Source organism: Rhinolophus hipposideros (genome assembly GCF_964194185.1).
Source record: "Rhinolophus hipposideros genome assembly, chromosome: 1".
Taxonomy (NCBI): Eukaryota; Metazoa; Chordata; class Mammalia; order Chiroptera; family Rhinolophidae; genus Rhinolophus; species Rhinolophus hipposideros.
The window spans coordinates 90,114,438-90,127,792 of record NC_138047.1 but is presented as its reverse complement, the minus strand read 5'-3'; the positions used below and the strand labels follow the sequence as shown (position 1 = coordinate 90,127,792).

At 35.6% G+C, this 13,355-nt stretch overlaps 1 protein-coding gene across 6 annotated transcripts in view; it reads left to right on the top strand.

Moving 5' to 3' along the window:
* The window catches only part of PCDH7 (protocadherin 7), a 409,833-nt gene that overhangs the window by 12,450 nt on the left and 384,028 nt on the right, over window positions 1–13,355 (top strand). The window lies entirely within an intron of this gene.

Below are 13,355 nucleotides of genomic sequence, written 5' to 3'. Positions count from 1 at the left end.
AAACAAAACATTTCTACATCCCCAAGGATTTTAATCTACTATTAAACTGAATCAAAATGGTCAACAGCAACTTATTACAGCAGGATTTATTAACAGCAAAAAGCTTTGGAGAAGTCTATTCTCTTTTTTTTTTTCTATCCTCTGCTTTTTTTTTTTTTTAATCTTTGAACATGTCCCCATTGATTCCTACCCTTCCATAGACTTCCTCTGTGCCCAACCCGTGTTCCCAACTGTTGTCATCCACCTCAAATCCCTTGACCAGCCTCCTTTGTGAATACTGGAATTTACCATGTGGGGAGGTGCCTATAGTCAGATGAAAATAGACTCAGAACAAACCAACCATTCCCCTACATATTTTAGCATTTTGACATTTTAAACAAGACAATAATTCATTCTCCATTACAAAACCTAAAGAGGATTCACATCTAATATTCTCACTGGTACTGGGTATGTGAAGAATACTAAGAGTCTCTGTCCTCATGGAATTAACATAGTACAAAGAAGATTATAGAACAGAAAAATGATAGATTATATGTGCATCACACTTCTTCCGTTTCAAAGCGTTGGATCTATGTTTGCTGATTGCTCTTCAGAGCAATCTGTGAGGAACAGCACCATTAATTATTATTGCTAAGGTGAGGAGACTGAAGTAATGCACAGCTTTTTCACAATTCTGATAGAGTTTACTTAAGAAATTTATAAAGTCTATGAAGAAATATTCAGTTCGAACTAAAGAGTGCTGAAAGCATTTAGAGGAAGTTGTGAAATGTGTGCTTTCGGTGACAGTATGTTTTCAGACTTATCTGGGTAAAACCTTCCTGAAAGGATAACTGAGAATAGGCCTAATTTTCCCAATACTTACCTGTCATAAACTACACTTCCTACTATGCAAAAAAAAAAAAAATGCTATGGGTATAATTTGAAGATCCAAGTAATTACCATGATTCGTAAACAACTATCTCATATATGATTTTAAAAAATACCCTCAAGAATTAGGCCATTCACTTGAACCCTAACTTTATTTTTGAGGCTATATCTAGAAAAAGGACGAAAGTCCTTAGGAAGTAATTCCACACTTTGAACTCTCTGGGAATAATCTTCTATCTCTAACTTTTTCAAAACCCTTTTCTTTCATGTGTTTTTAGCCATTCATTTTATAGAGAATGAGTTCATTTGCTCTATCTCTAATATACACTGCAAGGCTTTGGGATGTAATTAAAATGATGATGAGAACAGAGCCCTTACCTTGATAGATGGGACAGGGCAGAAATAATACATATAAGTAAAAGAATAAGTAAAACTTAGACGGTTTCCCCCCACAAGTGTGTCTTGTCCATCACGGACTTCCCAGAGCCTACCAGAGTTCTCAGCACATAGGAGAAAGTCATAAATGTTTGTTGAGCAAATGACAAAGGGCCTTGACTTTGGTGCTAGGTGGCCTGAAGATCCATCCACATTGGATCACAGGACGATGGTGTGACCACTTTTACATCAGACTGGGAGCGTACTAACTGTTATTTTCTTTCCCTGCTGGGTAGATGTCTTTGTGATAAAAGGCTACCTGCTGTGTTGGCTAGAGTCCTTGCCTTCTCTGCAGGGTGTATGACTCTTGGTTCAGTAGCAAATGAGCAATTCTCTGATTTCCGCTCTTTCCTTAGTGATGTTGTAGACACCATACCTTTAAAAGAAATATAAAACTAACCTACAACAAATATTTAAGACAAGTAAGGGAGGCACTGGCCACACAGTAGACTTCTGACATATTTTGAGGGAGTAAAAAAGAAAAAGCATGAGAGCATATGGATTTTCAGTATGTTTCTGGAGATCCTTATCTGTGAAAAACATAGATACATCTATGCCCGAACACATGCATGAGTCTATCTGTCAATTTATGTATTCCTGCAGATGTTATTCATTCCCTGTGCCAACCCATGGTCTCTGGTGAAGGAAAAAGTTCCATCTTCATTCTGACTGCCCATGCTGAGCAGCCATTTTTAAAGCTGAAAGCCTGGCATATCTGTAAAGAGAAACATGTACTTGGTTTTCTAAGGATGGAGATCTACAAGAGAGAATATGACTTCATTTGGGAGCCTTGGGCCACAGGTGAAGTAGGAGCTGAGAAATACCTTACAACTCAAAGCCCGGGTATTCTAAGGAGCAGCTCTTTTAAATTGCAAATGACCTCTGAAAGAGTTCTCTTCCGTCACTGGCACATGTGGATGCAAATTGTTTTAAGCTGATAACTAGGTCAACACCTCACAAAGATCAATAGTTCTTAAGAAATGGTGATTTTGATTAGGGCCTGGAGGAAGGATATGAAGCTGCAATAGTTTAGAAGACTTAGGGCTCTGTTAAGGCACCAAGTGTCAGGAAGGTGGGGTGAGATTATATCCAGAAAACGGTATTCAGGCTAGACAAAGGCAAATGTCTGTGTCCTTGAATTTGAGTGCAGGCCCTGGTGACCATAAAGATGCCACTAAATGTGATGGCTTAATATGATTGCAGTATTAGTGTTAAAAAGTAGTAAATGTCCATGGCCTCCTATTACAGCCAGGTGTTGTGTTTTGGTTTCGTTTTTATTTTCAGTCTAGAACAGGGGTGTCCAAACGTTTTTCAACATTTTTCACCAAGGGCCATATGTGGTAAAATACACAAACAGCCGGGCCACTCACTCGAGGTGAAGTACGTATTGCCTCACCTGGTTTATTTAAGTAAACTAAATATATTTTTGGAATTTGCTGTGGGCCAATAAAAAATGGATCGCAGGCCGCAGTTTGGACACCCCTGGTCTAGAAGATCAAGTCCAACTGCTCTGGCTTCCTTAGTTTTCTACCCCCTACACTTTGGGTATAAAGAAAGAAAGAAAAAGAAAGAAAGGAAAAAATACAACAGCATGGCAACACACTCACCTTCTCCCTACTAGTGTTATAAGATTACTGTAATCAAAATAGCAGCCACAGTATTGTCATGTAGTTGTTTCTTAACTTAATTCTCAAACAATGAGTTCTAGTATGTAGGTCTGTACTATAGTCCAGAAACCTGAAGTTTTAACACTTCCCCCCTTGTCAATTCTGACTGCAGAGGGCAGGTTACACTACCAAAATCGTAGGTGTAGCACTCCTGAAACTCCTAACTTCTGCTTACTAGTTCATTCCTCAAAGGCCACTGGCACAATAGAAAGCAAATGCTGGACACAGCAATCTGAAAAATCTGTCACCTTGTCCTGGCTCTGCCACTGACTGGCCAGTGTGACCTTGTGTAAGTCCCTTCAAGTCCTGAAGTCTTTGGAACTCATCTCCTGTTATTTTACATAATACATAATAACCCCTGCTCTGATTTTATGGCGATCACATAAAACAGTCAGGACTTAGCAAAGCATAAGGTGTTTCTAGTCATCCATGACTTTCTCTAAACTCTTCTTAAGATGCATTTATGCATTTGGGGTATTTTCACTATTATGTTTAAAAGTTGTTTTGTTTTTTGATTTGTCCTAATCACTTGTTTGAAGCCTCTTATATTCTCTTATCCTGATTGATTTCTTCAAAGTTATGCTAATCCCTGATCAAGGTCAAGGTGCAACAAGAGTGTGTTCCTCTGCATGCTGATAGACTTAGGGCTCTGTTAAGTACTAACATTGCCAAGTACTTTCAGTGCCTATTCACATCTCCATGGTAGACAAAGAGAAGTAGCGCATTGCTATAAAGCAAGTAGTTTAGGAAAGGCTCATAATAGTTTGATGTTATCCATTTGACACTTAAAAAAAGAAATCACATCACTTTTTAAGTCTTTTTTTTTTTCTTCTTCTTCTTCCATGCAATATTTCCTGGGAGTTTTTTCCTTCATTCCTCATACCCAGCCTCTAACATTAACAGCTATCACTTACTACGCTTTTATTCTGTGCCAATCACTCTGCCAACGGGTCTACTCGATATCACTTACTCTTAACATCTCCAGGTGGCAGGTACTGTTATTATCTGTATGTGACAAATGTAACTGGGGAAAAATACATCTGAACCTCTCCCAGAGCCCACTGCTCCTACATACAGCAGGGGCCCAAAAGTACTACCTGTAGTCAACTCCCCTCCAACATATTTCTGTCTCCAAATCTGAGAATTATTATTTGCATAGTAGTCCTGATCAACTTTAATTTACATATTTAGGCTCTTGTGTGCATTTTGTTCTAGTTCACAATTCCTTCTATGTATTCTCTGCAGGTTTAGAAGGGAGAGTCTGTATTAGTCTGCTAGGAGGGCTGCTATAACAAAATGATATATAGACTGAGTAGCATAAACAACAGAAATTTCTTGTTTCACGGTTCTGGAGGCTAGAAGTACCAAGTTAAGTTTCCAGCAATTTGGCAGACAGAAAACTCGGGTTCTATCAGATTAGGTCACTACCCTTACGATATTATATAAACATAATTGCCCCAACAAAGGTCCTAACTCCAAATATAGTTACATTGGAGGTTGGGGCTTCAATATATGACTTTGCGGGGACACAATTCAGTCTATAACAGAGTCCATTCTTTGTTCACACGAGAACACATTGGACCCTCCCATCATTTCTTCATTATCACACTTATCACATATATAATTTGCATGCATGTGCATGAAATTTGGCTTCAGTTTTCAGCTTTTTATATCTAACTTTATGCACATCATTGAATGCTTTCTGCAATATTCAGCTTTCACAGGGATTTGTGATATTGAATAACATCTTAGTTACTTTAATTTTGCCAACCAGTGAGTGTATATACGGGTACATTAATTAATGTAAAATCAATATTTACATAAAACAGTCAAAAGTGTTCCATGAATGTAACAAAGTTCCTTTTAAATGATGATATTAATAGTTAGTTTTAAATTCCTGGTAAATTTTCAGCATTAAAGTCCAAATGAAAAGAAGTAGGAGTTAAGTGGTGAGGGAATATTTTGAAATGGCAATAATGTAGGCTTAATCTCTCTTTTCAAGGGCCAGTCTCAATGGATTATCACACACAGTGGCATAATTAGTCTGACAAAGATCCAGTAGGTCGGGTTTCTCATGGCATAGGAAACTGCCAGACATGTAAAGGAGGCTGGTACCACACTCTGAGTGACTCTTCACCAACTACGATGTATGCATGCAATACACTTTGTGTCGTGACACAAATCCATGGACACACTGAGGATTTTTTTTTCCATTGTGGTGTTTTTTCCTTAATAAAATTAAACATCCATGTGATGAAATACATCAAGAATAGGCTGAGAACTATATATGTGCCCAGTGGGCTGTACCAGGTGATGCTTTTGTTGTGGTGAAACAGGATAATCTCATCAATGTCAGGAAGAGGGACTCCTTCCTTTCTGTCCGTTGGCCAGAATTTCTGGGCAACAGAGAAGCATAACAGCTGAATAAACTTTTAAAGCTTAGAAGTACCTTTCTAAGCTTCCTGAGTTAACTTTACATTTGACCCCTTATATTACCAATGGAGAGTTAAATCAGTTATTTTGTTCAGTGAAATGTTAATTATAAAGTTAGCTTTTTTTTTTTTTGCACCTAAGTCTGTTTTTCATATATTTAGCTGTTGAATACAAAGATCAATTTAAGATATAGAGATCATATTTCTATAGAGCATTAGGGGGGGAAAAAGATGGTAATGCTATTTTTCCCAAACCAATGCACGTACTATTAGGTCAGAAACATTGAAATTTATCTTGTTACAAAAACTTGAGTTTTCCTTTAATATTTTGTCTTTAATAAGAAACTAGTGGGAGTGTATGTACATGAATATATAATATGTATATGCCTGTATACCTATACATACACAATACACATTCAGAGATAATACAGTTAACATTTCAGAGAGCAAATATTTAATGTATGGCTAATTGTACGCCAATTATGTGATTATGTACAAGGCACTGGAGAAACAGCAATAATGGAAACAGACAAAAATCTCTTCCCCCATAGAAATTCAATTTTAGTGGGATAATATATACGTAATAAGTAAACTTGTATTGCATGCTATATAGTCTAATCACTGGTCAACATATTATTATATATGAGCATATATATAATGAGCATATATATATGCTCATTAAATATGTACAACAACCTTACAAAGTAGTGCCTATTGTTATCTTTATTCTATACATGAGGAAAGTGAAGCACAGTGGAGCTGTGTAACATGCTCATGGTCACAGTTTGTACGAAGTGGCAGAGCTGAGGTTCTAGTACAGTCTGACTACAGAGACCACACTCATATGCACGTGCACAGTAAAGGAAACACTTCTATTTAATTGGCAAATAGTTCTATGAGAATGAGATTACATTCAAATGCTTTGGTGATAATTCAACCTATCATAATACCTTTTACTCTATTCTTGAAATTTGGTCACTCAGTCCAATTATGTTTTTTAGTGCCATTTTTATACCTTAGTCATAGTGCAAAGTAAAAGATGGAAATGTAGATATTAGACTAGTAAGCACTTCCCTTCTTCCCTCTAACCATTCTGTGCTTTTGGGAGTGCTTCAGAAATTTATATTTTTTCCTTGTTATTTTATTTTAATAAGTTCATTTCATTCAGTATCCACAGTCTGTTATGTAATTACTATAACCAGGAAAAAAAAAATTGTTAATATTTGTGAATTGACATTTGGTTTAGGACAGGAAATGCCTTCGATAAAGAATAAAATTTTTACTAGAAAAATTTTAAAATGTACATATTGTTTACCTTTTCCAAAAAGAAAGAAAAACACAAAACTTTTTTTCCCCTCGAATTTATTTATTTTTCCTAAGCATTCATAGTATTTGAAAGAAACCTAAGTGAAAGTGAATTTCTTATAAAAGATTTTCTGTAACTTATTCTGGTTTTCTTTAAATTAGGTGCTCATTATTAAACATTCAATTAAAATATGACCTACATCATTTCATTGCTTTTCTCCTAAAATTCATTATCATTCTATTTCTTTACTTAAACTTTATATATATTTATTTATGAGACACATTTTCAATCACCTAAAATTCAGACAAGTACCACCAAAGCCTGTCTGAAGTTGATTCTTTATGACAATAATAGTGTACTAATTTTTTGCTGTAACAGCGTTTTCTTAATGTGCTGATAATATTTTCATTATATTTGTTCAATTGTAGATGTCCCGAAATATGAACCTTTGTAATATAACTCAGGGTTCCTTTATATACTATCTCTGTACACTTGTGATCTTTACCATTCGCTTAAACGTTTAACTTCCACTTAGGAACAATCAATGTAAAGCCAAACTACTCTGGAGATGAATCAGTGTTCGTTATTGGTCTACTACATATGGGCATCATATGCATACATTCTAAAATCACTACATCAGTAGAGTATAGGCAAAGTAGAGGATGGAACAATTTGGTTTGCATTGGAAAGCTGGTTCAAATTGAATGTCTGAAAATGGAGAATTATTTATGAATCTATAAACTTCAAAGTGTAGATACTGATACACATTCAGGGAGGGAAAAGGAGAAGAAAAGACAAGAACGCAGTGTGTTTTGCATAACCACCTGGTGAAATCCATCAGTCTGTATATGTTATCACTCTAGCAAAATGTTTCCTGGATATACTTTTTTTGTATCCATTTAGAGAAGTGCAAATTGTTTCCAGTCCCCAGTAGTAACAAGACTACCTATCTTACACAGTAAGCAAGACATAACAATGTACACTTATGTGTTCTTGAGAATTCATGGCTATTGATTTTGAACATTTTGATTGTTCTTTTGTTAAAAAAAGAAAAAAAAAGTTGTTGATAGAGAACAAGGCAGGGATAGCTGATGGCAGAGACACATTGATAATCATGTTTAGCTTTTAGGAGAAGTAATTTAATATGCATTCAGTTTTACTGTATTCTTATGCTTTCAAACATTATCTACAGAGTTGTTTGCTAATCATCAAATGATGTGATTCTTGAGGGACTTAAAGTGTCAATATCCTACCATGTCACATTACAGTAAGAGGGTAGCATATGCACCTTGTGAAGGAAGAGACATGGCTTGTAAAAAATAATCTATATATAGTACCTTTCAAATCTACATGTGTATATATGTGTATGCATTTCTCTACTCTGTATCAGAAACACTCAGTTCTACATTTCAGGCTACAAAGACGCCATGCAAAGAAAATCAGTGGTTTGTGTGAAGTCTAAACAAAGGAAATCCAGCAACAGTTCTAGTCCTTAATTACTATGTTATGCATGCTTGTGCACCTTACCTTCTGTTCAGTGTTGACCTGTGTGAGGCTGTTTTGATCCCCAGTATTAGTAAGGACTAAAAGAGTGCTGCCAGTTGAACTGTGAATTTTGTTTTGATTTTGTTTAGTATCAGAAAGAAAAATTATTCATCACATTCTGCTTCCTATAAAAGACACTAAAATGCAGCAAGATCCCCACATCCAAAAGCGTGACTTACCATATAATAATGCTTCCGCATTACTGGGTGCAATCATAGCTCAGCGGAAGATGCAGATTTTATAAGATTTATTTTGGTCTTGATCTCTGATGTTGAGCAGATTAGTGAATTTTTCTTTATCTCACTTTTCTGACTTATTTAAAACTCCATGGGAAATGTAATACACTAAAAATCAAACAGTGAATCATTAGATATTGATGAATGTAATATCTATTACATATTATAATAGAAAAACTATCTGGGGGGAGGATGGAAGGAGAGTAAGCAAAAATGAAGTAATAATGCCAATGCTGAAGCTAAGTATTTTCCTTGAAGAAATAGGTGTTTTGTTGTTGTTGTTGTTGTTTTTAAAGAATCCTTGTTACCAAAAATATCAGTGTTATGTTGTAATTTTATTCGTAGCACTCATCTGTGGAGGAGAATTGAAGATACATTTTTTATCACTCAGAGTAAAAGCAGAAATATCTTATTGGAGAAAAGAGACAAAAAACTACGTTTCAGAACTAGAGAGGAAAGCCTCAATTTACAAAAGGAAAAAAATGAAGGATTTTGCTCAGGGGTCCAAAAGATGTTTGACTTATTCATTTTTTATCATTTAAGTTGGTTTCTCGCTGGGCCTTTTTATTGAATAATTGAAAAAAATGTGTGGGGAGGACCTTTTTCATCAAAGACAAAAGATAGGAAAAAAAAATAAAAGTACTAAGGGAATATAGATAGGAAGTTGTATCTTCTGTACTTTCATGATTGCCTACATCTCCACCTAAACTTAGAGTTGAAATGCTCTGAAAAAAATATCAAGCCCTGAGGAAAGTGCTGGAGAATAAAACAGAGCATCCCGTGTTTCTTCTCCCCACTCTCACTTTCTCTCTCTCTCTCTCTCTCTCTCTCTCTCTCTCTCTCTCTCTCTCTCGCAGGCACACTCCCCTACAGTCTCAAATACGTTAAATTTTAAAATTGTTATAACTATAAAAATAAATCACTGTAGTGATAATTGAAATTTTGGGGGTGTACTGGCAATTTTGAAATCTGCTGTCAGAAAGATTATTACAGTAGTCCCCCCTTATCCTTGGGGGATATGATCCAAGACCCCCCAGGGGATGCGTGAAACCACGGATAGTACCAAACCCTATATATGCTATATTTTTTCCTATATATGCATGTCCATGATAAAGTTGAATTTATAAATTAGGCACAATAAGAGATTAACAACAACAACAACTAATAATAAATAGAACAATTATAACAATAAAGTGTAACAAAAGTTATTTGAATATGGTCAATTTTTCTCTGAGAAAAGAGATGGTAACCTAGATGGCTAGTATGTGACTAACTGGTGGGTAGCTGTTACACAGCAAGCGATAGCTGGACAAAGAGATGACTCACGTCCTGGGCAAAACTGAGCGGAATGGTGAGAGATTTCATCAGATGTTCAGAAATAGTTCAAAATGTAAAACTTATGAATTGTTTATTTCTGGAATATTTTTATTTAATATTTTCACACCGCAGTGGACCATGGGTTACTGAAATCACAGAAAGAAAAAGAAAGTAAATAAAGGGGGACTACTATATTAATCATCTCCCTAGATTTCAGTTTGCGGAGAAAGATTGTTAGAACGATGACTTCAGCAAGGTGAGCATGCTGCACTTAGCAATCTTCCTGAAAGACATCAAATTGTAGGCAATCTGTGTCCTGATCCTTTAGCATCATCTGCAGTGGAGTCAGTTTATGATAGTCTGAGGTATTGCTCTTCTCTTTCCCCAATGGTGTCTTGTATGTTTTAATGCTTGTTCTGTCTTCATCCCCCCGCTCCCCACACCCACCACCCCGCCAAGCAAACCAAATTGTCTCACTGTCTCAGTGGAAGTCAGATGTCATTAAGTACCAAGCAACCAAGTGATAAGAATATTTTAAACACTGAATAGCTGCATTGAGAAAGCTATAAAGGACTAACAAATTTGGGATTTTCTCTTTTACCAGAAAGTTTCCAAGAATCCTTGACCATATAAGTAAAACTTAGTAAAAGCAACAGTAGAACTCAAAGTTTGCCTAAGATGTGTCTACCAACCTATGTGATTCTGTATAAGGAGGGCTTTCAATTAGACTACCGGAAGTTACATGCCCAAACGAGTGTTGTTTGTTCATGTATTTAACCCCCAATTATTGATGTACCATGGTACTAGGAATATAAAGTAGGAGCTCACAGTCTTGTAGAGGTGACAGGCTTGTAAAGAAATAATTATAACGTAGTATGATAAGGGTTATAATAGGTACCCTGGGAAGGACTTATTGACTCCTAGGAAGGTTGACAATTGACAATTACCTCACAAGGAAGTTATGATATGGCTTTAATTTCTTCCTCCTGCATGAGTCCTGAATTAATCTTGCAACCTTCGCCTCAGGGCATTAACTATTCTCCTTGGAGCTGAGTTGGAATGTATTTTCTTCACACCCCATCCTTCTTTACATTTGAACAGGTTTTTGCTTTTTATGCATTTCTAATGGATATTTTTCTTCAATTGTTAAAACTAGAACCAGTTAATGAGCAATTCAGTTGGCCTCACTGCTTTTTCATCATTCCATGATTTTCACCCAAAACTGAACTTACCGTAACTGTTCACTCTAAATTCTTCACACTTGGCTCTGAATGACTTTTAGTAATTTTCTGATGCCAGACCACCTTCAAATGGGAACTATTACTATCATTGATGAGACAGAAAGAAAAAGAGAGACTTGCTGCAAAGTGATTTACAAGAGAGGAGTTACATGGGTGCTTTGAATCAAAGCAACATAACTGCAATGGTTACACCTTCTCAAGGCAACTTCTTTGAAAAATGCAATAATTCATCTGAGTTACAAGTCATATTTTTCTAAAAACAGCCATGGAATATTGTATTTTTACACCTTGTATTTATTTTATACATTGATTACCTAAAGACTTACAGCTCTGGGATATCCCAAGAAAAATCATAATGATTTTTTTTTTTTTACAATATCTAATTATTTTAGGTGCTTTTCATTTCTTTTAGTGCTCTCCATTTCACCTGAACACCTATCAGATGTTCTATTAACACTGGTACTTTGTATCAACTGGCTTTCAGGTAAGTCTGCTTAAGTGACTGGTTGATGACAGCTTTTATGATATTGCCTCTCCAAGTTATATTTCTATTTATGGAGGCTTCTGGAAGAACAAAAAGCACTGATGTGAGGCTTTATAATGAAGGGATTCATATTCATAGGAGACATTATTCAGAATACAGAGGAAACATTTGGTGACAAAGCAATCCTGGTTGGTTTTTATCATTCTTGCTCCTTTGATCTTTTAAAGGTGTCACTTCACGATGGTATTCCTTAGTTAGTGCTGAAGGCAGCCATTCATGGTGAAATTACCCAGTTCATTTTATATACACATATGTATGTATGTATGTATATATATATGTGTGTGTATATATATATATATATATATATATATATATATATACACATATATATACATTTAACCACTAATTAAAATTAGGGTAAAATTTGGTCTGTAAGCCCCTGACTTCCAGGAGCTATCAGAGGCTGATAACACTAACCTAGATGATAATAAACAAAATTAAAATTACATTTCTATCATTTCTGAAAAGTACTAAACAGAAGCCGCAGGCAGAAGGACCACATTTTTTAAATGTCCTTGTCCAGCCTCAAGGTAAAAGACCCTAAAAGGAGCATTGGAAGAACAACCAAATTGATTTTCTGGGAATTAGCTTCAGTTTTGAGGTCTGTAACCTGAAGGAAGAGCAGAGCGGTAGATATTGCGGATGGGTCACAGAACAGCTATTCTTGGTTGCAGTCTTTCCCTTAATATTTTGGTATCTTTGTTTCCCAGTATTTTATGCTGCCAAACTTGTAGTCACCTAATGCCTTATTTTACGTAACTATCCCTTGAAATACACCCCATTCACTTTTTACAGAATCTTTCAGAATCCATGTAATTCACTCAGGGTGGTGATTTGAGCTAATATATCAGTTAGGGCATTCTATTGAGAGTATATTTACACTGGTAAATATTCATGGTTTAATGTGTTAATGTTATTAATTCTGGCAACTATTTGTAAGAATTGGAAATCAACTTGATGCAAAAACATTCCAGCTAACAAGGGTTATTTCGACTTTCTAAGTCTGGCTAATGGAAGAGAACAATTATTTTTTTCTCCCCCCTCCCTCTCTCTTTCCTTCTCTCCCTCTCTTCCTTCTTATCCTTTTCTTAAGTTTTTAATTGGGTAGAGTCTAGTAAACCATAAATAGATGTGTGTTAAGTGGGTTTCGAAGGTTTAGTAATCCAGGTCATTTTTACCATTGGTATGGTGAATTCTTTCATTCATCAGAATAGAGCAGTATAATTAATCATTTGAACAAGATACATGATGTGTCTCTATGCTTTAAGTATTTCAATGCATTTTTGAATTATTCTCCATCATGGTAATTTATATTATGCTTTTTAAAAATGGTGTTGGCTTAAACCATCTGTGTAATGATAAAATGTTTTAATATGCTTTATATAGTTAACATTGAACTGTATTTAAGAAAATGGAGACATTGTGGTACTACACAACCAGGAGACTTTAATTTATGTCTTATGGGTTGTTGGCTAACACATCTAACCATAATTTTCAGGTGTCTTCCAGGTCTTACTTTAGTCTTATGTTAGATTCCTACTGCTCTTGTTACAAATTATCAAGAACATATTGGCTTAAACAACATACATTTATTTCTTATAGCTCTGATGGTCAAAAGTCTGAAATGGGCCTCATCAGGTTATATGTAATCAGTGTTTCGGCAGGACTATATTTCTTTTAGGAGGGTCAATGGGAGAATCTGTTTTCTATTCCAGCTTCCAAAGGATGCCTGCATTCTTTGGCTTTTGATGCTCTTCCATCTTCA